We start from the raw sequence: 25,932 nt of genomic DNA, 5'->3' as shown, positions 1-25,932 counted from the left end.
GAAGGAGAAGGAACTACCAAGGGATAGGGAGGTGGATCTGGAAGTGGAGAATGAAAATCAGATTAATGCGGAGGATCCAGGGAATGTTCCTGTGCCCGGGCTGAGGAATGATAGAAATGCTTTAATTCGACACACTTTGAAAAGGTGAATATTCTGATTCACCTTTTCATGAGAAAGCACAGACTACACCCCACCCCCACCCCACAACAGTTCATGGATACATCTTTCCACTATGTTGAATGATGCGGCTTACTTTTTGTGGGAATCCCTCAGTCACTCAACAGTCAAAAACATATTCCTTTCTCACGAGACTTACCATTGTATATGATTAAAAGCAGAAAGATAGTGTCACACTAATTTATTTCAATGTCATATGTACAACTTTATAGAATATGCTCAGTTATCACCATAGTGCCTATCCTTTGTGCCTTTGGTGCCTTAAAATCTTTAGCTACTTGTGAACTACATCTAAGGGCTACCTGAGTGCCTGAGGGGGTGGTTGGCTGCACTCTATATATTGCAACCTCATGGAACTGAGGTTGGTTGATGTCTCCGGCAGCTACTGTGCTAAGAGGGACCAGCTGCAGATTACAACGGCCTTGCTGTTGTGACCCAGCATGTTCAGACATCAGGAGGACCTGACAACTCAATGGAACTGGATTCCTGAAAGAAAGTTTCATCCTCTGAAGCCATGCCTGCTAAGCCAATGGTATTAGGTGCATTCTCTGATGAGCTAGTTATTGACTCAATGGACTATATCAGAGCTACAAAACCACTATCAATGTGGGCGCCCAGGGCCTCAATGACAACATTGTGAGCTTCCTCTCGGGAAGCAAACATTGCTGCAACACTCTCATTACCGGTGGGATCCTGAGTTGCCATCTCTCCAGGGAATGCTGCAGTGACAAGAAATCCTCTGGCTAATTGTGCTTCGTAAATCAGCCGGAAAAAGCTCATTGTTTCTTATTTGTTCTCGGAATGTGGGGGAGACGGGCAAGGCCACATTTATTATCCATCCCCAGCTGCCCTGAGAAGGTGGGGGAGGCCTTCTCTTTGAACCTTTGCAGTCCTTGTGGGCAGGTAGATGGCAGGTATAGTTCATTGCAGAAAACTGTGAAAGAGTACACTTTGGGAATAAGAACAAGAACAACAACAGCTTACATTTATACTGCACCTTTAAAGTAGTAAAACATCCCAGGGCGCTTCACAGGAGCGATTATCAAATAAAATTTGACACTGAGCCACATAAGGAGATATTAGGACAGGCGACCAAGAGGTAGGCTTTATGGAGCATCTTAAAGGAGGAGAGAGAGGTAGAGAGGCGGAGAGGTTTAGGGAGGCAATTCCAGAGCTTAGGGCCTAGGCAGCTGAAGGCACGGTCGCCGATGGTGAAGCGATGGAAACCAGGGATGCACAAGAGGCCAGGATTGGAGGAGCACAAAGATCTCAGAGGGTTGTAGGGCTGGAGGAGGTTGCAAAGATAGGGTGGATTGAAAGGAAGTATATCATAAATGTGAGACTCTAGAGCGGAGAAATGGAAAGACCTAAGGGTGCTGGTGGATAGACCCTGAAATTCCTGGAACTGGAGAGGGTGACAAGTCTAATTTCTGCCCTTGTTGGGCCAGGAATTTAGGGTCAAATCCAGTTATGCTGGGATTCTAACCCATTTCCTGTGACCCTTTAAATTCCAGTAAAGGTGCGTGTATGGGGGAAATCCCGGGATACCCTGGAAATCCTGTCCTTTTCACCCTCCATAAACCTCAATGGAACTTATGTTAGTTGAGAGCTGACCTGAGGTCTGTAAAAAGACTCCAAACCTTTACTAGGGAAAGGTAATCAATCCTGGAAGGAATCAATGACCTCACAGGCCCCCTCTCCACAATTAGAGTAGCATGGTGCCAATCTGATATTCCAACTGGTGTTTCAGGGCTGATGTGTTTTTGCAGGTGTGATGCGCCAACCTCAGCCATGCAAATGACAACATCTCCAGGATGTGAGACGAGGTCTCCAGCTTGGTGCGAAGGTGGGCAAGGGTTCTGTTCTCCCACATTTGTGCCGATGGAAAAGACCCCCAGTATTTTCAGGGCCTTGGCGATCAGTTTGAAAAGGCCCTAAAAACGGCAAATGGCGACCTGGGTTTATATGTAGCGACACCGAATATAAGAATAAGGAAGCAATGTTAAATTTGTACAAAACGTTGGTCAGGTCCTGTTGTTTTTGGCCATCACTCTCCACGTGAACAATATTTCATCATACCCAAGTCCTCTGATGCCAAGGCCTCTTCTCTAAGCTTCTTCTCTGGCTTTGTCTTGGTGACCAGAATGAGAGTCAATACTCAGCAAAGTGTTGTCTGACCTTTGCTCCAGTGCTAAGATTAGAAAATCAAGAAAATCAATTACTGTGCATTTGTCCTCAGTTATTTAAATACATTGAGTGGAAAATACCATAGATATTGCAGTCCTAAAATAAGGTGGCAAGGAAACTACTGACCTGAAAATTCTCCCTTGAATTTTTATTGTGTAGCATCATTACTGTACACTCCTGGTATTTATCCGCTTAACATAAGTACATTGTGCTGCAGTCTGATCCTAGTCACTTGACTATTTTATTTTCTAGGTCACTTTTGTTAGATATCCATTTAGAAAGAAACTGTGAGGCCCAGTAGTACAGTAGCTCAGTGCACTGACATACAGGCCTCGATTTTAACTCCCCCCGCCAGGCGGGAGGGCAGTTAAAATGAGGCCAGTTCCCTCTGACCCCCTCTGATCCCGCTGTCTTCCCACCATGTCCCGATCTTAACCTACTCTATTGAGCAGGAAGGAAGCAGGGTCCTGTTTAAATATGCAGATGCGGTCCGCTGATGTCATTGGGACCCAATGCAATTTTAGACGGAGGCCTGAGTGGGGCAGCAGTGATGGCTCCCCCATCGGGCCAGACTGTTGGGCGGTGGATCATGGGCCAGAAGAGACCCAGCAGGTAAGTTTTAAAATTTAATTTTAGGTTTACTTGTGGGCCAGATGGAGCAAGAGTGCTCCCCCAGGCCTCACGAGGAAGCCTTGGGTCTCCCTCCCACTCCCCTGATTGCAGCCAGAGCCCCTCTCACCGATTGCCTCCAGACCTCCCCACCTCAGCTGACGGCTGGGGACTGTTCCCACAGGTCCCCAGCTGCGGCATCCGGCAGCCAAATTCCCGCTCCTGCCTGCCAGCCAGGTAGTGGATCTGACCGGGTTTGGGCGGGAGTCGGAGGACACTTATTCGAATGAGGCCCAGCCGTAAAATCAGCCAGATCTCCACGTCCCCGGAATCCCCGGGTGTGCCTCCCGCTTTGGGGCTCACACGTGCCGTACCCATCCCCCACCCCACCTTTGTAATTGGGGCCGCAGTGTGGTTGAATGGTTGGACTCAGGCTCAAACTTGCAATTCCTGCCTAGAAGATTTCCTTTGTGTGCTACCTGTAAAGAGCAAAAAGAAATTCCTCCCTACACGTGGCAAGTTCCTGATGTCGGGCACAGTGATCAGGAAGTGCTAGGTAGTGGGCGGCTATTTTCCTGAAGGAGGGAGAGGGTTGAACAGGGTATAGCTAACTTATACTGTTTACATATATCCCCACCAACCAGTTACAAAGAACTATTAATAAGGCCTCTGAGTAGGTCGCTAGTGTTAAGCATGTGGCTTGAAGGGGACGTAACATGAGAATGAAAATACATGAAAAATGGGGACAAAGCAAACTTTACCAACTGTCAGATTTAATAAAGTGGAATAATGTGATGTTGAAAACATATAAAACAAATACAGTCTGCAACAGGAAAGCAGTTCAAGTTGAGTTATAATCCCCACAGAAGTCAAATATTGTTTCTTTATTGTGTTCTTGGCACAGATTGAAACATGTCTGATCTTAGTCTAACAAAGCACTAGGGTGTGGAAGGCAATAATAGCAGCTTTTAGTCATGCCGGAAACTTTCAACTTTAATCTGAGGTCGGCGTTTAACAAGGAGTGGTATGCAAATATTCGAAACATTTCCTCACTGTGTAACCACACTGAAAATTCCTGCCTTTGTTCTGTGCTGTGATGCTGAGGTGGTCTAGCTTTGTGAGAGGGATTCCCGAGGCAGCTGTAAACAGTGGTACTCTAGGTTTTACCATACTGTTGCACCATTGACATAATTTCGTAACAATGTTACTGCTAGTGTTGTTCCCCAGACCAAGTCCATCTGAGCACTAACGTTTGGCAATTTTACGAAGAAAACATCTGTAAACTCGTACACACCTAAGGAGTTAAAGGCTATGGTGACTTTCACAGCTACTGGCAAAGCATGAACCCCTGGTCCAGCAGGCAGCTGGGTTTATTGCCCATCCCTAGTTGCCCTGAGAAGATAGTGGTGGGCCTTCTTCTATTTGATAGAACCCAGTGGCTTGCTAGGCCACTTCAGAGGACAGTCAACCAGGTTGGTGTGGGACCAGTGGTGTCATATAAAGGCCAGACCGGGCAAAGACAGTAGGTTTCCTTCCCTGAAGGAAATTAGTGAACCAGTTTTTCTGACAATCCAACAGCTTCACGGTCACTTTTACTGATACCAGCTTTTTTTTCCTACCTCCTACGAGCAGCAAACCCCCCCCCCACCCCCCCTCACCTGCTATCTTCTGATAAGCCCAGAAAAGCAGATAAAGCTCACTGAGGGTGATAAAGCAAAAAAAGTGAAACAGAAGGGATTTGGAGGCTGGAAACTCTCCCTACAATCCAAGTAGCAGAAAGATCAGTGGCTCTGAGACACGGGTAGGTCTGACACTGGGTGGGATTTCCACAATTTATAGTTGAAATGGCATCGGGGGTCTTAATTGGATTGTAGGATCCCGATTTTAATGCATTGATGTGGCCACCGCCATCCTGTGGCAGTCATATGAACATACGTACGAACATACGAACATACGAATTAAGAGCAGGAGTAGGCCACTCGGCCCCTCGAGCCTGCTCTGCCATTTGATAAGATCATGGCTGATCAGGTTGTGACCTCAACCCTACTTTCCCGTCTACTATAACCTTTGACTCCCTTGTTAATTCGGAATCTATCTAACTCAGCCTTAAAAATATTCAATGACCCCACCTCCACCACTCTCTGGGGAAGGGAGTTCCACAGATACATGACCCTCTGAGAGAAAAAAATTCTCCTCATCTCTGTCTTAAATGGGAGACCCCTTATTTTTAAACTGTGGCCCCTAGTTCTAGTCTCTCCCACAAAGGGAAACATCCTCTCAGCATCTACCCCTTCTAGTTCCCTCAGGATCTTATATGTTTCAATAAGATCACCTCTCATTCTTCTAAACTCCAATGTATACAGGCCCAAGTTGTCCAAGCTTTCTGCATAAGATAACCCCCCTCATCCCAGGAATCAGTCGAGTGAACCTTCTCCAAACCACCTCCAAAGCAATTATGTAATTTCTTAAATAAGGAGACCTAAACTGCACACAGTATTCTAGATGTGGTCTCACCAATGCCCTGTACAACTGTAGCAAAACATCTCTACTTTTATATTCCATTCCCCTTGCAATAAATGACAACATTCCATTTGCCTTCCTAATCACTTGCTGCACCTGCATACTAACTTTTTGTGATTCATGTACTAGGACACCCAGATGCCTCTGTACCTCAGAGTTCTGCACTCTCTCTCCATTTAAATAACATACTGCTTTTCTATTCCTCCTGCCAAAGTGGACAAGTTCACATTTTCCCACATTATACTCCATCTGCCAAATTTTTGCCCACTCACTTAACTTATCCATATCCCTTTGCAGAATCCTTATGTCCTCTTCACAACTTACTTTCCTACCTATCTTTGTGTCATCAGCAAATTTAGGAACCAGACATTCGGTCTCTTCATCCAAGTCATTTCTATAGATTGTAAATAGTTGAGGCCCAAGCACTGATCCTGTGACACTCCACTCGTTACATCTTGACAACCTGAAAATGACCCATTTATGCCTACTCTCTGTTTCCTGTTGGCTAACCAATCCTTTATCCATGCTAATAGGTTACCCCCTACACCATGAGCTCTTATTTTGTGTAGTAGCCTATGATGTGGCACCTTATCAAAAGCCTTCTGGAAATCCAAGTTCACCACATCCACAGGATCCCCTTTATCCACATTGCTTGTTACTTCCTCAAAGAACTCTAATAAATTAGTCAAACACGATTTCCCTTTCACAAAGCCTTGTTGACTGCTTGATTGCATTGAGATTTTCTAACTGCTCTGCCATAACCTCCTTAATAATAGATTCTAGCATTTTCTCTATGAAAGATGTTAAGTTAACTGGCCTGTAGTTTCCTGCTTTCTGTCTCCCTCCTTTCTTGAATAGAGGAGTTACATTCGCTATTTTCCAATCTGATGGGACCTTTCCAGAATCTAGGGAATTTTGGAAAATCAATACCAACGCATCTACTATCTCTGCAGACACTTCTTTTAAGACCCTAGGATGAAGTCCGTCAGGACCTGGGGGCTTGTCAGCTTTTAGTTCTAATATTTTTTTCAGAACCTTTTCCCTGTTGATTGTAAATGTTTTAAGTTCCTCCCTCCCTTTCACCTCTTGATTCACAATTATTTCTGGCATATTATTTTCCTTTTCCTTTTTAAATACCTGTAGAAACTCTTATTATCTGTTTTTATATTTCTAGATAGCTTTCTCTAATTTCTCCCTCCTTATTATTCTTTTAGTCATTCTCTGCTGTTTTTTATATTTTGTCCAATCTTCTGACCTGCCACTAATCTTCACGGAATTCACACTATCAATTTGATACTATCTTTAACTTCCTTAGTTGGCCACGGATGGTAAGTCCTTCCCCTAGATTCTTTCTTTTTCACTGGAATGTATCTTTGCTGAGTGTTATGAAATATCTCATTAAATGTCTGCCACTGCATCTCTACTGACCTATCCCTTAACCTAATTTCCCAGTTCACTTTAGCCAGCTCTGTCTTCATGCCCTCATAATTGCCCATATTTAAGTTTAAAACGCTTGTCTTAGACTTGCTCTTCTCTCCATCAAACTAAATGCGAAATTCAATCATATTGTGATCACTGCTACCTAGAGGATCCTTTACAATGAGATCATTAATTAATCCTGATACATTACCAGATCTAGAATAGCCTGCTCTCTGGTTGGCTCTAAAACGTGCTGCTCTAAGAAACTGACCTGAAAGCACTCTATGAACTCATCTTCCAGGCTACCTTTGCCAATCAGATTCTTTCAATCTATATGTAGATTAATATCACCCATTATTATCGCTGTTCCTTTCTCACAAACCCCATTATTTCTTCCTGCATATCCTGTCCTACAGTATGGTTACTGTTAGGGGGCCTATAAACCACTCCCACAAGTGACTTCTTGCCTTTACTATTTCTTATCTCTACCCAAACTGATTCTACATCTTGGTCTTTAGAACTAAGGTCATTTGGAACAAAGGCACCTTGGCCTTCCCCGAGAAGCACACGGTTAAAATAGTGGTAGGCGGGAGCGTGTCGGGAATGCAGCAGTTATTCGCCACCGCTATTTTAACCACCCACATGCCCCCCTTCCTGTCAGGCAGGGCAGTGTTTAAATCGGGGTTTTATTTTTTGGTTCTGAAGTGCTAAGTAACTATACTGCACTCACTGGGTAAGATGGGTATAGATGGGTATAGAGGGATATGGGCCAAGTGCAGGCAATTGGGACTAGCTTAGTGGTATAAACTGGGCGACATGGACATGTTGGGCCGAAGGGCCTGTTTCCATGTTGTAACTTCTATGATTCTATGATTCTAATTGAAAATCCGCATAGTTAAAACTTAGAGAAAAAGAAGACTTACATTTATATAATGCTTTTATGACCTCAGGACATCCCAAAGCGCTTTACAATCAATGAAGTACACTTGAAGTGTAGTCACTGTTGTAATGTAGGAAACTTGGAGCACTTCCTGACTTTAATCCAATATAAGAGCCTGGCCAACCATTTGTATTAAGAGGTCAAGTTACAACAAGAGCTCTCTGTATTGGTTAAGTGATTAATAACCAACCTCATACTTTCCAATACATGTGTCATTTATTAATCCACAGCTCAGAAAATATGCAGTTCCTTTTTTGCTGATTAACATCGTGCAATGTTAGGAATTCATCACCCTTCAATATGAGTACAGCACCTAAAAGCAGTTTTACACAAATCTACTCCTCTGACTGGAGAGTATGGATTTGAATACCCAACCGCATAGTCGCAACCAGTCATCTGGAGCATTTAGATCTAAAGGGGCATATTCCCTGCCTAGAAGTTAAGCTGTTACAATGTATAAGTCTGGATGTGCTCATGCTTTCAGTGGAGAAGCTTTCCATTTCTCATTACTGACAACCATTACCTTGGTGCATGCAAAAATCCCACAAAATGGGAAAAGAAAAATCAGATTCAAACTCCCTCTGTGTTAATGTCATTTACACTACATTGAATAAATGTTTAAAATAAAGATGTTAATTGCATTTTTTTCTTGATGGACTGTACACAAATATTGTTTAAATTGAAGCCAACTGTTTTATTTTTAAGCACTCTGCCAGGTAGCATTTTGCATCTTATTATAATAACAATAAGAAAGAATAGTGGAGGCTGCGTGGTGAGGGGTTTCAACCCAGTCCAAGCTGGACTGTCTTCACACTGACAGCTGGTAAGAGTTTTGTGTGAAATAGTTTTGGACATTCTGAATCCAGTTTCTGAGGGCATGAAGCTGCTCACAGATTCTTTACTAATTTAGTCATTTATGCTAATTACCAATCTCATTCTGAAAGGGTGCTTGAATAGAGAGTGTGAAGAACAGAGGACATCATGTAAGTGTTGCATAGCTGGTTTTATTTCACGAGAGTGAGCACTGGAGGCATCAGTGCACTATGAGTAGAGACCGTTAGAATCAATTCTTACTGATTTCCACCAATGAAATAAATTTTTATAGATCGGTGGATCCGTAAAAGCGATCTCTACCCAATTCTGACCTGCAGAAAAACAAATTCTCCCTGGACTCAGTGAATCTGGAGATGCATGCACTTCATGTTATTGCAATGTGCGTGATAACGCCAATAATGTGAAGCATGCACACCTGTGTCAAATTCTGGAGGCCATGTAACTTGAGGTAAGTTGTTTAAGAACATAAGAAATAGGAGCAGGAGTAGGCCATATGGCCCCTCGAGCCTGCTCCACCATTCAATAAGATCATGGCAGATATTCGACCTCAACTCTACTTTCCTGCCTGATCCCCATATCCCTCGATTCCCTTAGAGTCCAAACATCTATCGATCTCAGTCTTGAATATACTCAATGACTGAGCATCCACAGGGTAGAGAATCCCAAAGATTCACAACCCTCTGAGTGAAGAATTTCTCCTCATCTCTGTCCTAAATGGCCATCCCCTTAATCTGAGACTATGCCCCGTAGTTCTAGACTCTCCAGCCAGGAGAAACAGCCTCTCAGCATCGACCCTGTCAAGCCCTCTCAGAATCTTATATGTTTCAATAAGATCACCTCTCAGTTTTCTAAACTCAGGACAATATAAGCACATTCTAATCAATCTCTCCTCATAGGACAAACCTCTCATCTCAGGAATCAATCTGGTGAATCTTTGTTGCACCGCCGCTAAGGCAATTCTATCCTTCCTTAGGTAAGGAGACCAAAACTGTACACAGTACTCCAGGTGTGGTCTCACCAAAGCCCTATACAATTACAGCAAGACTTCTTTACTCTTATACTCCAACCACCTTGCATTGAAGGCCAACATACCATTTGCCTTCCTAATTGCTTGCTGTACCTGCATGATATCTTTCTGTGATTCATGTACAAGGACATCCAAATACCTCTGAACACCAACATTTAATAGTTTTTCACCATTTAAAAAATATTCCGTTTTTCTATTTTTCCTACCAAAGTGAATAAACTCACATTTCCCCACATTATACTCCATCTGCCACCTTCTTGCCCATTCACTTAAGCTGTCTCTATTCCTTTGCAGACTCTTTGGGCGCTAAATTGGGCCGTGTAGCACCCATTGTTTCTTGGATGTGCACGCACGTTTCCAGCGTGACATGCGCTTGACGCCATCTTGGTATAGGAGTTAGTGCAGGTGCAGATAACGGACACTGGATTCATGTAAAGTAGGGAGAAAATGGCTTCAATCAGTGGGCAATGCTGATTTAAAGTGATAGACCCCATTTTGGGACTTAATGCTCAACTCAATGCACAGTCTTAACAAATCGTGAATAGCTGAGGCCCAAGCAATGATCCTTGCGACACCAACTAATTACAGCCTGCCAATCTGAAAATGATTGGTTTATTCCTGCTCTCTGTTTTCAGTCTGTTAACCAATCCACTATCCATGCTAATATACTACTCCCAATCTCATGAGCCCTTATGTTGTGTAATAACCTTTTGTGTGGCACCTTATCGAATGCCTTTTGGAAATCCAAATATACTACATCTTCTGGTTCCCCTTTATCTACCCTGCTAGTTATATCCCCAAAAAACTCTAAGAGATTTGTCAAACACGATTTCCCTTTCATAAAACCATGTTGACTCTGCCTAATCATATTATGATTTTCTAAGTGCCCTGCTACCACGTCCTTAATAATAGATTCCTGCATTTTCCCGACTACTGATGTCAGACTAACTGGCCTGTAGTTCCCTGTTTTCTCTTTTCCTCCTTTCTTGAATAGCGGTGATACATTTGCTACCTTCCAATCCACTGGGACCGTTCTAGAATCTAGGGAATTTTGGAAGATCACAACCAATGCATCCACTATCTCTGCAGCCACAACCTTTAGAACCCTAGGATGTCAGTCAGGCGATCAGTCGACTTTTAGTCCCATTAATTTCTCCAGTAGTTTTTCTTCATTAATATTAATTACTTTAAGTTCCTCATTCTCATTAGACCCTTGGTTCCCCACTATTTCTGGGATTTTATTGTGAAGACAGATACAAAATATTTGTTTAACATTGCTGCCATTTCTTTATTCCCCATTATAATTTCTCCTGTCTTTGCCTCTAAGGGACCCAGGTTTACTTTCGCTACTCTCTTCCTTTTTACATACATATAGAAACTCTTACAATCTGTTTTTATATTTCTTGCCGGTTTATTCTCAAATTCTATTTTCTCCCTCTTTATCAATTTTTTGGTTATCCTTTGCTGGTTTCTAAAACTTTCCCAATCCTCAGGCTTACTACTCTTCTTGGCAACATTCTATGCCTCTTCTTTCAATCTAATACAATACTTAACTTCTTTAGTTAGCCACGGAAAGATCCATTTTCCCATAGAGTTCTTATTCCTCAATGGAATGTATATTCTATGAGAATTATGAAATATTTCTTTAAATGTTCGCCATTGGTTATTGACCATCATAGCTTTTAATTTAATTTCCCAATCAACCTTAGCCAACTTGCCCCTTAATACCTATGTATTTGGCTTTGTTTAAGTTTAAGGCTCTAGTTTCGGACTTAAGTACTTCACTCTCGAACTCAAAGTGAAATTCTATCATATTATGATCACTCTTCCCCAGAGGATCCCTTACTATGAGATTACCAATTTACCCTATCTCATTACACAAGACAAGATCTAAAATAGCCCGTTCCCTGATTGGTTCCATAATGTATTGTTGTCTCAAATACATTCCATGAACTTGTCCTCCAAACTACTTTTGCCAAGTTGATTTGCCCAGTCTATATTAAAACTAAAGTCCCCCATGATTATTGCATTACCTTTGTTACAAGCTCCTCTTATTTCTTGATTAATCTTCTGTCCAACAGTATAACTACTGTTAGGGGACCTTTTAGCTACTCCACCAGTGTTTTCTTTCCCTTGTTATTTCTTATCTCCACCCATACTCATTCTACTTCCTGATCTTCTGAGCTAAGATTCTTCCTCACTACTGTCTGTATCTCATCCTTTGTTATCAGGGCAACCACCATCCCCCCCCCCTCCTCCTCCCACTCCTTTTCCATTTTGTCTATCTTTTCCAAAAGTCAATTACCCTGGAATATTCGGTTCCCAACCTTGGTCGCCTTGCAACCACGTCTCAGTAATGGCTACTAGATCAAACCCATTTATCTCTATTTCTGCCATTAATTCATTTACATTGTAACGAATGCTTCATGCATTCAGATAAAGCACCTTTAATTTTAACTTTTTACTATTTTTCCCTAATTGGACCTCATTCACTGATGCACTATTACCGTTAAACTCTCTGTCCTTTCCTGGAACACTCTGCTTATCTTTACCCAAATTGCTACACTGCTCGATGGCCTTGACTTTCCTCTTTAAATTTGTAAATTTACCCTCTCCGCACCCCCCCCCCACCTCCTTTTAGTTTAAAGCCCTATCTACCGCCCTAGTTATTTGGTTCACCGGACACTGGTCCCAGCCCAGTCTAAGTGGAGCCCGTCCCAACAGAACAGCTCCCTCTTTTCCCGGTACTGGTGCCAGTGCCCCGTGAATTGAAACTCACCCATATTGTCTCCCACACCACTCTTTGAGCCACGCATTTACCTCTCTGATCTACTTGTGCCAATGGCAATTTACGTGTGGCTCATGTACTAATCCAAAGATTATTACCTTTGAGGTTCTGCTTATTGATTTGGATCCTAGCTCCTCAAACTCTCTCAGCAGAAGCTCATTGCTAGTTCTACCTATGTCATTGGTTCCTACATGGACCACGACAACTGGATTCTCCCCCTCATGATGCTTCAGTTTCTTTTCCAGCCATGAGGAGATGTCCTTAACCCTGGCACCAGGCAGGCAACACAGCCTTTGGGACTCCCGGTTGCAACTGCAGAGAACTGTGTCTATCCTCCTGACTATACTATCCCCTACCACTACCACACTCCTTTTTACTCCCCCCCACTTTGAAATGCCTCCTGTACACGGTGCCATGGTCAAATTGTCCATCCTTCCTGCAGTCTTTGTTCTCATCCACACAGGTAGCAAGTACCTCTTACTTGTTGGACAAGTGTAAACAATTTTACAACACCAAGTTATAGTCCAACAATTTTATTTGAAATTCACAAGCTTTCGGAGGCTTCCTCCTTCCTCAGGTTGTTTCCACAACAAGAAAGGAATGAAAATGTGTATCAAGTGTATGTCCAGTAAGGAAAAATTTGCAGGGCTAAGGGGAAAGAGCAGGGGAGTGGGACTATTTGATATCTCCTTCAAAGAGCCGGCACAAACACAATGGGCCAAATGGCCCCCTACTGTGCCGTACCATTCAATGATTGTAGGAGTTTTTATACTTGATATTGATAGCCTTTGAAGCAAAATGTTTAATTTAAAGAGTCTTAATGATGACAACAGCCTGTTTATTAACAAAATGGAGATATGGCCTACGATGATAACACGGATTACAAAACTAAATTTTAGCATCAACTCTTTCCTATATGTCAGACTTTAAAAATATTTTTGCTTCATGATGCTATGTTAGTGATGTGCAAAATTAAACATACATTTCAGCAGTCAACACTTGGGAGCGCATAGTCTACTCTCAATTACTATCAATGTACTTCACTGCTAAAGTAGCTTGATAGTATTTTGTGATCCTGGAAACTTATACTACATTAGAACATGCATATACCTTTTATATCACATTTTAATGATATTCAAAATAAAAAAATATTTTTACTGAAATTACTCTTTTTTTTGGGCTCTCAATTCTTTTTCTTCCTGACCTTTTGCTGGTTTTTGATGCTAAAAATAAATCCGAAAATTATCACAAAAAATGAGTTTTTAAATCAGCAATAGAAACCGACTTTAATGGTCCTTAATTATGAGGTTGTTCTCCTAAGTAAAACAATAGGGGTAATATATGATGAAAGGTGCAATATTCTATTTATTATATCTGTTGGGCTTTCAAGTGGAGAATGATGGTCAAAAACAAGATTTAAGAAGTAAAATTTCATTGAACTTTTTTCTTACACAGTAACACCAAGGTTCACAGTTCCCATGGCGACGAGGCTTCAGGATTTGTCCTGCAATTAATGTCCTTTTGTTGTGGTAAAACTGATGCACAGAAGGACAACAGCATTCGGAGGTGAGCTGGCTCTGGTTATCAATTGGTGGAGGAATGTGGAGGCCTGTTGATCTGTGCTGGAGGGGCTGGAATGAAATGAGAAAATCTTGTGAGTCTACTGATTAGTTTGAATTTGCAGGTGCAGCTGGGAGAAGTTTGTGAAGAGAGGAAGGTTGCAAAGAGATAGCATGGAGATCTGAAATGCTGATAGTCACAAGGTGCCTTCAGTTTTGTAATGATGTCTCTAATTCACAACAAACTCAATGGTTTCTTTACTTCTACTTCACAAAACACGATAGAAAAGGAAAATGGGGAACGGCATAAAATGGCCTGCCGATTCGCTATGAGCACGTTTCGTGCTACTGGCAAAGACCAATTTCACCTCCACACTGTGAACACTAGCCCTGATTTTAACTTGGGGCATGCTCGGGGAGGGCGGGGTGCAGGACGGGAAGGGAACCACCATCGTTAAAATGTGTTCTAACGTAGTATAAGTTTCCAGGATCACAAAATACTATCAAGCTACTTTAGCAGTAAAGTACATTGATAGTAATTGAGAGTAGACTATGCGCTCCCGAGTGTTGACTGCTGAAATGTATGTTTAAAGTCGCACATCACTACCATAGCATCATGAAGCAAAAATATTTTTAAAGTCTGATATAAAGGAAAGAGTTGATGCAAGAGGAGTTCGTGGTGGTTCCATTTTAACTCCTGGTCCTCCTTTACATTACTCTGCACCATCTCTCGCCTGAAGGCAGTGTAAATGATGCAAGAGCTGGGAAATCGGGCAGGAAGCCAACACCACCGGCGACCCATGGGAATGGCCCCTGGCAAGGTAAGTGAGGAGAGGTGGATCTGGGCTAATTGCAACCAGAGAAGGGCAGAGGGAAAGCCCTAGGGAGAGGAGACACAAAGTTTGCTTATTGGGTTAGGAGGAACACGTCTGCTCCTCCTGGGCCACAAGGAGCCTTAAGAAAATGTTAAAAAAAAACTTACCTGGGCCTCTTCTGACTCGATGCTAATTGTTGCCAGCTTTTGCTGGTGGGTTCGGTGTCATGAGGGTCTCCCGATTCCTGGAGTTAAAATACAAAGTCTCTATACTTTGAAGAGCAGAAATCAGAAAAAACTTTATACATTCCTCATAGTGAGAATCAGAGATAATCGTGCAATCCTACCACATACCCTCTCCTGAGCCATCTGTACTCAATTATTGATCACAATTTACAGTAATTACTCACCTATTCTAGGAGTTGGTGTATATGGATCTGGGAGCTGGTGATGAGGTGTCATCATACAACCAGCAAGGTGCATTCCCACAAACAATTTTAACACAAGCTTCAATTTTATTTATACAGCAGAAGTCCTGTGAAAATGACACAAAGCTGGGGTGGAATGTGAGCTGTGAGGAGGATGCAAAGAGGCTCCAATGTGATTTAGACAAGTTGGGTGAGTGAGCAAGAACATGGCAGATGCACTATAATGTGGATAAATGTGAGATTATCCGCTTTGGCTGTAAAAACAGAAAGGCAGATTATTATCTGAATGGTGATAGATTGGGAAAAGGGGAGGTGCAACAAGACCTGGGTGTCCTTGTACACCAGTCGCTAGGAGCGAGCATTCAAGTGCAGCAAGCAGTTAGGAAGGCGAATGGTATGTTGGCCTTCATTGCAAGAGGATTTGAGTACAGGAGCAGGGATGTCTTACTGCAGTTATACAGGACCTTGGTGAGACCACATCTGGAGTATTGTGTGCAGTTTCGGTCTCCTTATCTGAGGAAGGATGTCCTTGCCATGGAGGGAGTGCAACAAAGGTTTACCAGACTGATTCCTGGGATGGCAGGACTGATGTATGAGGAGAGATTGGGTCGACTAGGCCTATATTCACTAGAGTTTAGAAGAATGAGAGGTGATCTCATTGAAACATATAAAATTCTAACAGGACTAGACAGACTAGATGCAGGGAGGATGTTCCCAATGGCTGGGGAGTCCAGAACCAGAGGTCACAGTCTCAGGATACGGGGTATGCCATTTAGAACCGAGATGAGGAGAAATTTCTTCACTCAGAGGTATTTTCCTTTTGGTTCTTTACAGCATTCACAATACAGAAAGTATCACTGTCTTAATGTATAAGGAAGAAATTCCCCTCCCCCCTCCAAGTTAATCACTTTTTGTAGTGACCACTCGTCCAAAGTTGCTTAACTCGAATTATTGAATAATTCTAACATTTCAAGGGCAAAAAGTGCCTAAATGATCAGAAATGGACTGTGTGGGATGATTTTCCTGATCTTTTACCAAGAGTAACACCTATTTCCTTGGGCAAAGGTTAGGGAAAAGGGAATGGAGACTTGTTTTGCTGGGTCTCAACCCACTTTATGTTGCCTCAGAATATCCAAGACTTCTCGGGGAAGATGAGGGGTGGGGCAGAGCTGGGCCTGGACCTACGGTAGGTGCAGACTCATTGCAGCCAAGTAAATGAGGCAGAAAGGGACATTATCAGCCTTCCACCTTGCTTTTCTTGTCATCGGTCCATTGCACGCCCAAGCTGAGGGGCCCGCGAATAAACTAGGATTTGTTGCTAGCTCCAGAACTCCTATGGATTGAACGACCTCCAGGGGTCCCAGCAGCAGCCTGGTGGTACCTGCAAACATGTTCTTCTATGTATTTCAGCCCTCCCCCTCCCCCCACTCCAACAGCATCCAGAAGGCCTGATGCAGATGCTAGTTCCTCCCAGGAGGGGAGCCTGTGCAGAGGGTGACCCAGCCCATGTTAATGGCTCAGGATAGAAGTTCCAGAACTCCTGGGCCTAGGTGGGCACAACGCACTTGCACTTAAAGTGCCCAGCACAAGGGCAGAGGGGAGATTCCAGGAAAGTCTGCCCCATATTGTCAATTCAGAGGCAGCTTTTGAGCTCTTGTATCTCACTTGCTTGACAAGAAAATTATGATTAACTGCACTTCTTCAAAGAAATTTTATGTAATAGAATGTCAAAAGACGTGACAGGACCTATGTCATGGTCCAAGTAGGTACCAATGACATAGGTAGGACTAAGAAAAAGGTTCTGCTGAGAGAGTTTGAGCAATTAGGGACTAAATTAAAAAGCAGAACCACAAAGGTAATAATCTCTGGATTATTATCTGAGCCACGAGCAAATTGGCACAGGGTCAATAGGATCAGGGAGATGAATACGTGGCTCAAAGATTGGTGTGGGAGAAGTGAGTTTCGATTCGTGGGGCACTGGCACCAGTATTGGGGAAAGAGAGAGCTGTTCCGTTGGACGTACTACACCTGAACCATGCTGGGACCAGAGTTCTCGCGAATTGAATAACTTGGGAGGTAGATAGGGCTTTAAACTAAATAAGGAGGGGGAGGGTCCCAGTGAAGAGAAATCTAGAATGCTAAACAGAAAAGACGAAGAAGCAGTGCAGGAAAGTGATTGGGGTAAGGATAACCAGATTGTGTCAGGAAGGGACAGAGCGCACAAACAAAAATCAACAGGGTCTGGATAAGAAAAAATGGTAATAAGACAAATAGGGCCATAGTACCAAAAAATATAAAGATGTCTAAAAATGTTAAAAAGACAAATGTAAAGGCTCTGTATCTGAATGCACGAAGCATTCGTAATAAGATAGACGAGTTAACAGTGCAAATAGATGAAAACGGATATGATATAATTGCGATTACGGAGACATGGCTGCAGGGCGACCAAGGCTGGGAGCTGAATATCCAAGGGTATTTGATATTTAGGAAGGACAGGAAAAAAGGAAATGGAGGTGGGGTGGCATTGTTAGTAAAGGATGAAATCAGAGCAATAGTGAGAAAGGATATTGGTTCAGAAAATCAAGATGTAGACTTAGTCTGGGTGGAGTTAAGGAGCACCAAGGGGCAGAAAACATTGGTGGGAGTTGTCCATAGGCCTCCAAACAGTAGTGGTAATGTAGGGGATGGCATCAAACAGGAAATTAGAGATGCATGTAACAAGGGTTCTACAGTAATCATGGGTGCCTTTAATCTACATATAGACTGGCCAAACCAAATTAGCAATAATACTGTGGAGGATGAATTCCTGGACTGTGTACGAGATTTTTTTTAGACCAGTATGTTGAGGAGCCAACCAGGGAAAAGGCTACCCTAGTTTGGGTATTGTGCAATGAGAAGGGGTTAATTAATAATCTTGTTGTGTGGGGTCCTTTAGGGAAGAGTGACCATAACATGATGGAATTCTTCATTAAGAAGGAAAGTGAAGTAGTCCTAAATCTAAACAAAGGAAATTGCGAAGGTATGAGAAATGAGTTGACTATGATAGATTGGGGCGCTTCATTAAAAGGCATGACGGTGGGTAGACAATGGTTAACATTTAAGGAACGAATGCATGACTTGCAACAATTATACATTCCTTTCTGGTGCAAAAGCACAAAAGGAAAAGTGGCCCAACCATGGCTAACAAAAGAAATTAAGGATAGTATTAAATCCAAAGAAGAGTCATATAAAGTTGCCAGAAAAAGTAGCAAGCCTGAGGATTGGGAGCAGTTTAGAATTCAGCAAAAAAGGACCAAGAAATTGATTAAGAGGGAAAAAATAGAGTATGAGAGTAAACTTGCAAGGAACATAAAAGTGGACTGTAAAAGCTTCTACAAGTATGTAAAAAGAATAAGATTAGTGAAGACAAATGTAGGTCCCTTACAGTCAGAAACGGGAGAATTTATAATGGGGAACAGGGAAATGGCAGAGCAATTAAACAAATACTTTGGTTCTGTCTTCACAGAAGAGGACACAAATAACTTCCCAGAAATGCTAGGGAACCAAGGGTCTAGTGAGAAGGAGGAATTAAAGGAAATTAGTATTATTAAAAAAATAGTGCTGGAGAAATTAATGGGACTGAAAGCCGATAAATCCACAGGGCCTGATAATCTGCATCCCAGAGTACTAAAAGAGGTAGCCATGGAAATAGTGGATGCATTATTTGTCATCTTCCAAAATTCTATAGATTATGGAACAGTTCCTGCAGATTGAAGGGTGGCAAATGTAATCCCGCTATTTAAAAAAGGAGGGAGAGAGAAAACAGGGAACTACAGACCGGTTAGCCTAACATCAGTAGTAGGAAAATGCTAGAGTCTATTATAAAGGGTGTGATAACAGGACACTTAGAAAATATCAACGGGACTAGACAAACATGGATTTATGAAAGGGAAATCATGTTTGACAAACCTACTGGAGTTTTTTGAGGATGTAACTGGTAGAATAGATAAGGGAGAACCAGTGGATGTGGTTTATTTGGATTTTCAGAAGGCCTTTGATAAAGTCCCACATAAGAGGTTAGTGTGCAAAATTAAAGCACATGGGATTGGGGGTAATATACTGGCACGGATTGAAAATTGGTTAACAGACAGGAAACAGAGAGTAGGAATAAACAGGTCTTTTTCAGGGTGGCAGGCAGTGACTAGTGGGGTACCGCAGGGATCTGTGCTTGGGCCCCAACTATTCACAATAAAAATCAATGATTTGGATGAGGGAACCAAATGTAATATTTCCAAGTTTGCTGACGACACAAAACTAGGTGGGATTGTGAGTTGTGAGGAGGATGCAAAGAGGCTTCAAGGCGATTTATACAAGTTGAGTGAGTGGGCAAATACATGGCAGATGCAGTATAACATGGATAAATGTGAAGTTATCCACTTCGGAAGGAAAATCAGAAAGGCAGAGTATTATTTAAATGGTGATAGATTGGGAAATGTTGATGTACCAAGGGACCTGGGTATCCTTGTACACCAGTCACTGAAAGCAAACATGCAGGTTCAACAAGCAGTTAGGAAGGCAAATGGCCTTCATTGCAAGAGGATTTGAGTACACCTGGAGTATTGTGTGCAGTTTTGGTCTCCTTACCTGAGAAAGGATATACTTGCCATAGAGGGAGTGCAGCGAAGGTTCACCAGACTGATTCCTGGGATGGCAGGACTGTGGGCAGGAGAGATTGGGTCGACTCGGCCTGAATTCACTCGAGTTTAGAAGAATGAGAGGGGATCTCATTGAAACATATAAAATTCTGATAGGGCTAGACAGACTGGATGCAGGGAGGATGTTTCCCCTGGTTTGGGGTCCAGAACGAGGGGTCACATTCTCAGGATACGGGGTAGGACATTTAGGACTGAGATGGGGAGAAATTTCTTCACTCAGAGGGTGGTGAACCTGAGGAATTCTCTACCACAGAAGGCTGTGGAGGCCAAGTCACTGAATATATTTAAGAGGAGATAGATAGATTTCTAGATACAAAAGGCATCAAGGGGTATGGGGAGAGAGCAGGAATATGGTATTGAGATAGAGGATCAGCCATGATCATACTGAATGGCGGAGCAGGCTCGAAGGGCCAAATGGCCTACTCCTGCTCCTATTTTCTATGTTTCTATGATTTATAAAGTAATTATCAGAGCAAAGTTGGATGGATTTGTGTTGAAATGCATTAGGACTTAAGAAAAAAGTAATAATTGGCAAGATGTGTCAATAATGCAGAGCTGGACTATCTTAGTGTACGATGAAAATACGAATATACTATAAACCTAAGAATCATAGAATCGTAGAATGGTTACGGCACTGAAGAAGGCCATTCGGTCCATCAGCCTGTGCCATCTCTCTGCAAGAGTAATCCAGCTATTCCCACTCCCCCACCCTATCCCCGTAGCCCTGCAAATTTTTCTCCTTCAGGTACCTATCTATTTCCTTTTTGAAAGCCATAATTAACCCTGCTTCCACCATCCTTTCAGGCAGTGCATTCCAGATCCTAACCATTCGCTGCGTAAAGAAGTTTTACCTCATGTCGCCTTTGTTTCTCTTGCCAATCACCTTAAACCTGTGTCCTCTGGTTCGCGACCCTTCTGCTGGTAAAACAGTTTTTAAAAATTTACTCTGTCTAGATCCTTCATGATTTTGAACACCTCTATCAAATCTCCTCTCAACCTTCTCTGCTCTAAGGAGAACAACGCCAGCTTCTCCAGTCTGTCCACTTAACTGAGGTTTCCTCATCCCTGGAACCATTCTGGTAAATCTTTTCTGCACCCTCTTTAAGGTCTTCACATCCTTCCTAAAGTGCAGTGCCTGGAATTGGACACAATACTCCAATTGTGGCCAAACCAGTGTTTTATAAAGGTTCAACATAACATCCTCGCTTTTGTACTCTATGCCTCTATTTATAAAACCCAGGATCCCGTATGCTTTCTTAACCACTTTCTCAACCTGTCCTGCCACCTTCAACAACCTGTGTACATATACCCCCAGGTCTCTCTGTTCCTGCACCCCCTTTAGAGTTGTACCCTTTAGTTTATATTGCCTCTCCTCATTCTTCCTACCAAAATATATCATTTGCCTGAGGAAGGAGGAAATCTCCGAAAGCTTGTGAATTTAAAATAAAATTGCTGGACTATAACTTGGTGTTGTAAAATTGTTTACAATTGTCAACCCCAGTCCATCACCAGCATCTCCACATCAAAATATATCACCTCACACTTCTCTGCGTTAAATTTCATCTGCCATGTGTCCATCCATTCCACCGGCCTGTCTATGTCCTCTTGAAGTCTATCACTATCTTCCTCACTGTTTACTACACTTCCAAGTTTTGTGTCATCTGCAAATTTTGAAATTGTGCCCTGTACACACAAGTCCTAGTCATTAATATATATCAAGAAAAGCAGTGGTCCCAGTACCGATCCCTGGGGATCACCACTGCATACCTCCCTCCAGTCTGAAAAACAGCCGTTCACACTACTCTCTGTTTCCCATTACTAGCCAATTTTGTATCCATGCTGCCACTGGCCCTTTTATTCCATGGGCTTTAATTTTATTGACAAGCCTATTATGTGGCACTTTATCAACCGCATTGCCCTCATCAACCCTCTCTGTTACCTCATGAAAAAACTCAATCAAGTTAGTCAAACACGATTTGCTTTTAACAAATCCATGCTGGCTTTCCCTTATTAATCCACACTTGTGCAAGTGACTATTAATTTTGTCCCGGATTATTGTTTCTAAATAATCCCCACCACGAGGTTAAACTGACTGACCTGTAGTGCTGGGTTTATCTTTACATCCTTTTTTGAACAAGGCATTCTAATATTCAGAATATCACAAACACTAGGTCTGTTATCATTCTGCGGAATGGTGAAAGAATCAGGCCCACATCATCTGTAGAGGCTTTAACAATGAGGTTTTAAAATAAGAAGCTGTAAAAGTCCACCATTCCTGCAACATGTGGACTGATGGTGTCACATGTGCCCAGTTTTAATGCAAATTGAGATAATAACAGGAAGTGTTACCACGCACAAGTCAGATATGTAGAGCTAAAAAAAAGTTAACTGAAATTTTACATGTTCTTCCTGTTCTATTTAAAAATGAGCTCATATAGAAACCCAGCTAAATGTGTGTATTAACTTGTCAAAGATGAAGCAATGGGGCTTTCCAACCACTTATTTTTGAAGTTCCTCACCACTGTAGATCAGCAGTAATTAAAAAGATCTGCTCATTTTCGACAAGTTCAAAATAAAAATAAGGACATACCAAACACACCTTAATACAAGTGGTAACACAAACCTTGATGACTCAACCTTTCCTGATTATGTATTAACTGATTGTATACCAGGTTATTTTGGCAGCTTAGCTCAGTAAATCAATGAGCTAGTTACTGGCTGCATACATGTTGCATTCACAGAAAAGGCCGAGAATGAGCCCCCTCTGTCAATCAGGTTGGTGTTTCAAGTAATTCTTCCCCTGTCGCCCTATAAGATTAGTCATCCTATTCCTCCCACAACTAAGCCCAAAAGGTCGTTTTGCCTGCAGTTTCATCTGGGGAGAGCCCACGTTTTAGGCTGGCTGGTAAAATGCACTGATTTCCAAAAGTTTTGTGGTAATTATTATTCACTACGAGTTTTCTAATGCAGTGGTATTTAGGGCATTCAGACATGCCCTAGGTACTTCATAGGCCAGTAAGTGTTAAACTTCCAGTAAAGAGCTGAAGTTTTGTCCTTACAGGATTCCAGCAATGTTAATTTCTGCATTATCAAGAATAAAATGTAATTTTTTAAATTAAAATAAATCTAGCCCATGTTGAGACGTTGCACTGGACGGGATGCATTATTTCAAGTGTTAGAATTTCTGAACACCACCAATGCTGATGTTAAATATTTAAACTTAAGTCATATTACCCAGAGTGGAAAATATCTGAATAGAGACCTGATGGTTTGTACAGCTTCACATCCATCGATCTCACAATAATCCCTACACTCTTCTTTCTTTTTTCTCCAAATATTTCCACCAATTTTCTAACTTCTGTTTCCATCGACTCCTCTCCCTTCCTATAGGTATTGGTACCTTACTGAGGTATATTTCCAAGCAGCCTCTAATATTTCATCCATTGTTCATAGGTGAGCCTTGAAAGTGAGTAAGTGACCATGCTATTTGACTGAGAAGAGCATCACAGCCTGGTCCCTTTATCATGCACATGTATTTCCAGCAGAGATTGCTAGATTGTGATCAGAAGCAGGAACCCTGACTGATTTTTCGCTCCCTAACACAGTGGTGCTGAAGTGATTTGTAGCATCCCCACTGTTGTCCTGGCTGAAATCAGGTAACTCACAGACCGGGGGTCCAAGCTGAGACCTTCCTGATTTCTGCATCTCAGTTACTTGTTGGATAACCTCTATGAGCCATCAAGGGCCCCAACATGTTTTTTTTATTCTCATTCCCTATAAAATAAAAAACTGGGATAAAAAGCAAAACAAAAGACTTGCATTAATAGCAGCACCTTTCACAACCTCAGGATGTCCAAGAGTGCTTTACAGCCAATGAAGTACTTTTGAAATGTAGTCTCTGTTGTAATGTAGGCAACGTGTCAGCCAACTTGCATACAGCAAGGTCCCACAAACAGCAATGTGATAACGACTAGTTTTAGTGATATTAATTGAAAGATCAATATTGGCCTGGACACCCGGCAGAACTTCCCTGCTCTTCTTCGAAATAGTATCATGGGATCTTTTATCTGAAAGGGTTTAACGTCTCATCCAAAAGACAGCACCTCTGACAGTGCAGCACTTCCATACGGCTGTACCTTGTAGCAATCAGCAGCTCAAGAAGCATGTTAAAGATAGTATCGGTGTTCCTAAAAAGGGCAAAGCTGATCTCCCGTTACCTGAGACAGCCATTTGTCAAATTAAGAAATGTGGCTTTTTTAAAAAGAAATATGCAGTGGGCACTGTTCTCTCACAGGTTCAGCAAAATAGGACCTGGAGCTGAACATTGATCAGTGTGAGATATACACTTTATTACTTTCCCGTTTCCCAGTGTGCTCATTCGGCCTCGTTGTCGCTACTGAGCTGACGGTCGGGAATTTAGTAGTAGTACTTTCCCATTAAAACTTTTAAATTATTTAATTCTCTTTTTAAACACATTGCTCATTCTCTCCACTAATGGGCTTCTCTTTCCAGGCAGTTTTATTCAGTGGGCGAGTAGGTAACAGATTTCTGCATCAATGCCAGTTTGAGGTTACACCACGGACTGATACTGTACTACAGTGCCTGTACACCATGGTCCTGACTCTGTACAATAGTGTCTGTACACCATGGTCATGATACTGTACAATAGTGTCTGTACACCATGGTCCTGATACTGTACAATAGTGTCTGTACACCATGGTCATGATACTGTACAATAGTGTCTGTACACCATGGTCCTGATACTGTACAATAGTGCCTGTACACCATGGTCCTGACACTGTACAATAGTGTCTGTACACCATGGTCATGATATTGTACAATAGTGTCTGTACACCATGGTCCTGACACTGTACAATAGTGTCTGTACACCATGGTCATGATACTGTACAATAGTGTCTGTACACCATGGTCATGATACTGTACAATAGTGTCTGTACACCATGGTCCTGACACTGTACAATAGTGTCTGTACACCATGGTCCTGATACTGTACAATAGTGTCTGTACACCATGGTCCTGATACTGTACAATAGTGTCTGTACACCATGGTCCTGATACTGTACAATAGTGTCTGTACACATGGTCCTGACACTATACAATAGTGTCTGTACACCATGGTCCTGATACTGTACTATAGTGTCTGTACACCATGGTCCTGACACTGTACAATAGTGTCTGTACACCATGGTCCTGATACTGTACAATAGTGTCTGTACACCATGGTCCTGATACTGTACAATAGTGTCTGTACACCATGGTCCTGACACTGTACAATAGTGTCTGTACACCATGGTCCTGATACTGTACTATAGTGTCTGTACACCATGGTCCTGACACTGTACAATAGTGTCTGTACACCACGGTCCTGATACTCTACAATAGTGTCTGTACACCATGGTCCTGACACTGTACAATAGTGTCTGTACACCATGGTCCTGACACTGTACAATAGTGTCTGTACACCATGGTCCTGACACTGTACAATAGTACCTGTACACCACGGTCCTGATACTGTACAATAGTACCTGTACACCACGGTCCTGACACTGTACAATAGTGTTTGTACACTGCAGTCCTGAAAATGTACAATAGTGTTTGTACACCATGGTCCTGATACTGTACAATAGTGTCTGTACACCACGGTCTGCCTACCTAACAGCACTGTGGAAGAACCTTCACCACACGGACTGCAGCGGTTCAGAAAGGCGGCTCACCACCACCTTCTCAAGGGCAATTAGGGATGGGCAATAAATGCCGGCCTCGCTAGCGACGCCCACATCCCATGAACGAATAAAAAAAAACAGCGTCTGTACACCACGATCCTGATACTGTACAATAGTGTCTGTACACCACGATCCTGATACTGTACAATAGTGTCTGTACACCACGATCCTGATACTGTACAATAGTGTCTG

At 42.4% G+C, this 25,932-nt stretch overlaps 1 long non-coding RNA gene across 3 annotated transcripts; it reads right to left on the bottom strand.

The window, feature by feature from the left end:
* Positions 1-374: 374 nt before the first annotated feature.
* Positions 375-22,272, bottom strand: LOC137340895 (uncharacterized). 3 transcript variants are annotated; one of them, XR_010966902.1, is made up of 4 exons: positions 22,094-22,272; positions 20,848-20,911; positions 15,043-15,119; positions 13,702-14,132 (listed from the first exon to the last, which is right to left on the bottom strand). It is a non-coding gene; the product is annotated as an uncharacterized lncRNA (long non-coding RNA). The 3 variants fall into 3 exon arrangements; XR_010966901.1 differs by lacking the exons at positions 20,848-20,911; positions 22,094-22,272 and adding an exon at positions 375-2,368 and having other exon boundaries at positions 13,953-14,132; positions 15,043-15,211; XR_010966903.1 differs by lacking the exon at positions 20,848-20,911.
* Positions 22,273-25,932: the final 3,660 nt, after the last annotated feature.

This window comes from Heptranchias perlo, chromosome 22 (genome assembly GCF_035084215.1).
Source record: "Heptranchias perlo isolate sHepPer1 chromosome 22, sHepPer1.hap1, whole genome shotgun sequence".
In the NCBI taxonomy this organism is placed as follows: Eukaryota; Metazoa; Chordata; class Chondrichthyes; order Hexanchiformes; family Hexanchidae; genus Heptranchias; species Heptranchias perlo.
Note: the sequence above shows the minus strand (reverse complement) of the source record. Positions and strands in the feature narration are given on the sequence as shown.